The 3,613-nt window shown below is 33.8% G+C and overlaps 1 protein-coding gene across 7 annotated transcripts in view; it reads right to left on the reverse strand.

Moving 5' to 3' along the window:
* LOC106883075 (uncharacterized) overlaps window positions 1–3,613 on the reverse strand; it is a 322,884-nt gene that overhangs the window by 89,838 nt on the left and 229,433 nt on the right. The window lies entirely within an intron of this gene.

The following is a 3,613-nucleotide window of genomic DNA, read 5'->3' on the forward strand; positions in this document are numbered from 1 at the left end:
CACATAAAAGACACCATTTCGAGCGTGGCCGTTTTCGTGCGGGTGACACGTAAAAGCACCCACTACACTCTCTGAGTGGTTGGCGTTAGGAAGGGCATCCAGCTGTAGAAACTCTGCCAAATCAGACTGGAGCCTGGTGTTGCCATCCGGTTTCACCAGTCCTCAGTCAAATTGTCCAACCCATGCTAGCATGGAAAGCGGACGTTAAACGATGATGATGATGATGATGACATCTATATATATATATATATCTTATAATCTTCCAATACTGAAACATGTGTAGTTCCTTCATAATCGTTAATTTTACTTCTACTTCTTCTAATCATAAAAAATATAATAGGACTTTTTTAACACAGGGGTCCCATAGAGGTAGATAGGTATCAAAGGGGTTCATGGGCCAAAAAATAGTAGAGAATCACTAGATTAGAGTATTGCTCTTCTCTATGTTAGGAGGCACAAGCACTTGTAACACTCACAAATGTGGGATCATGGTTTTTGATTCCTGTGCCAAGAAATGCATTGTGGCCTTGCGCAAAACACTTCATTTCACATTGGTTTACTCCACTCAACTGTAAATGAATCACCCTGTAATGGACTGACATCTTCTTCAGAAGTATGTTGTGATCTTGATTTCTTATATGTCACAGAAACTAAGTAACTTGCCTTACGAGTCCCAGGACTGAAGCCAGTAATGTCTTGAGCATGTATGAGCAACTTGTAGCCTGCAGGCCACATGCGGCCCTTAACATGTTGTTGTGCAGCCCTCAGCGAATTTCTAGGTTACTAATTTGCAGCATAACCTAAGAGTAGCAAAGTCTCAAATTCTTCCTAATATTGAAAATATGGTATGGAATGTGCAAAAATTTCATTGATACAGTCTGTATCAATGAAATTTTTGCACATTCACGTTCTTTACCATATTATCTGTAACATACAGATAATGAAATTTGTTCTTTAATAAAATATCAATGAATTTTTTTTTTTTTTTTTTTCACCTCAATATTTTAAACTATAATTTATTTAGACTAGTAATCATCGTTATTATCATTAGGAAATAATGAAAGAGATGCCAGCTTAATGTAAACTTTCATACTAAGACAAATAAAATTAAGAAGAACTGCAAGAAATTCAGTTTAAAGAGGGCAAGTAATATTTCATGCATATGTGTTTTATCATGTGGCTTTCTCCCACTTGTAAATGGTACAATGCAGAGCCCCCAGTTGACGAAAACTTGCCCATCCCTGGTCTAGAGGTTGTTGTTGGTGATAATGATGATGATGATGATGATGATGGTGATGATGATGATGAACATCTAACCGGTACTTATTACATCAACCCATTACTTCGATCTTAGTGTCTTATTGATACTTTACAGGTTTCTATTTTTATCAATCCCAGTGCCAGCCTGCTACTTATTTTATCAACCCCAGAAGGGTAAAAGGCCAATCCAAAAAATAAGTATCATAGCCTTAATATTTTTTCCAATGAATAAGTAATATAGCTTTAATATTTTTCTCGGTCGTTTAAGATTAATTTACAGATTAAACACAGAAAATAGCCAATATTTTACTATGAAGTGTAAAGTTTGTTTACATTTCATAATAAAATATTGCTTTGTTTAGTTTTTTTTATGATTCTCTATTGTTTTCCTCTTTCTGTAACTCAATTCTCTCTTTTTCTCTCTCTTTCTCCCCCACCCCCACCCTCCCATGAAATAGTTACACCTCAAAACATCCAACCATTAAGATAAGCTGGGAGAGTGGAAAGTTGCTTTTAGCAACTGAAAAATTGATCACAGATCATTCCTAGATTGTTTTAATAACAAACACAGTTGAATAGGATTAAAGCAGAATGGTAATATTTGCTGTTGTTGTATCAGGATTTATTTCTACACTAAATTTATCTGTCATTTGCAAATAAATAAACAAAATAGCTATTTTAAATCAGGCAGTTTGAAAGGAATAAAGGAATGAAGTTTCTATTTGATCTAATTTCAGTTATGTTGGAGTTGTTTTTGCTGTTTAACTCTGAATGAACAGATCTATAACCAAAGGCAGTTCATCCATGATCATCTTGTCTCTCTTATATTTATTTATTTATTTATTGAAGGTTACATTATCCAATATATCCTTTTGTTTTTAAGATAGCATGATATGATTTGAGGCAGATTTGGTGGTTATTTCTAGCAAGTTGAGTGACTATATAGAGATTCCTGCGAGAGTGTTACAGGATGATAACAAGTACTAGAGAGCAGAGTTCAGAGTTTAGTCTTGATCCATAGTTGAGTTTAATACAGTTCAATTATACCTTCTGCCTTTGCAAATCAATAAGAGAGTCTGTACAGAGGAATACAATCTTCCAAAAATAGTAGCTAAATCTCTCTTAAATTAAACACTACTGTTTTAGTTAAGGACACATTGAAGAATGCAGTCTGGAAAAATAAGCATACTAGCACAGAAAATGGACATTAAATGATGATGATGATGATGATATATGATATATATGCATATATATATATATATATATATATATATATATATATACATATATGCAGTTGCATTTATAAATGGAAGATGCAAATCCCAACCTCTAAACAATATCAGTCTATTACCAGTAAATTTTCAGAAGTTCTGAAACATACTCTTGACAGCTAGGTATGCTGTTTATTTTATGCCAGCTAGGTATCTTATGACAGGTAGGTATGCATATTTATTTTATGCCACAACTGGTGAACAATGCATGAGTTCATGTACATAAACTCCAAAAACTCTGCACTTATGGCTAATGGTAAGCCAATAAGCTAGTTGGAAGGTTTTACATATCTAAGAAACCTTTTATCTAGGAAGCTTTTTACCCTGTCAACAGGGTATAAGAGAACAACCAAGGAAGGCTTCGTAGAGCACATCAGATATTTGCAAAACTTCAGTTGATCTGGAAGTTTAGGCAAATAAGATCTTAGGTCTGTGATTGAACTCTATAACAGCAATGTCAAATCTGACCTAATGCATGGCTCAGAAAGCTATTAAATAGTAAAAGAAGACTTATTAACATCAATGCATTCTACAATGTGTCCCTGGGGAAAATCAGCCATATCTTCTGACAAATGATGAACTGCATTGTAAAAACAGGTGTGATCCTTGAAATAACACGTCAACAGCTCAGATGGCTTGGCCATATACTCAGGATAAAACACTAAACGTATCAGTAAGATGGACACCATCTAGAAAACGTAAACTAAGGTAGCTAAAGGACTCTTAGTATAGAACAGTTGAAGGTGAGCTGAGAGAAATGACTGTACATAGAGCAAAGCACTAAAGATCTGTCTGAATTAACATTTGATGAATTGTCAAAGTTTTTTTTTTATTTTGAGAGAGGATTAAATAAAAACGATAATTGCAATCACTGGTTCACAGCAAAAATGACAAGGTAGTATTTGTAAGAGTGCAGAACGACTACCACAAAAAGGAAACTTCACTCAAATAACACTCATTTTTAGGCTTTTCCAATGATGTCTACATTCTGTACATTAGTGAACAATATACATATTCATACCTACCCCCATATATATATATATATATATATATATATATATATATATATATATATATATATA

This window comes from Octopus bimaculoides, chromosome 4 (assembly GCF_001194135.2).
Source record: "Octopus bimaculoides isolate UCB-OBI-ISO-001 chromosome 4, ASM119413v2, whole genome shotgun sequence".
NCBI classification, from domain to species: domain Eukaryota; kingdom Metazoa; phylum Mollusca; class Cephalopoda; order Octopoda; family Octopodidae; genus Octopus; species Octopus bimaculoides.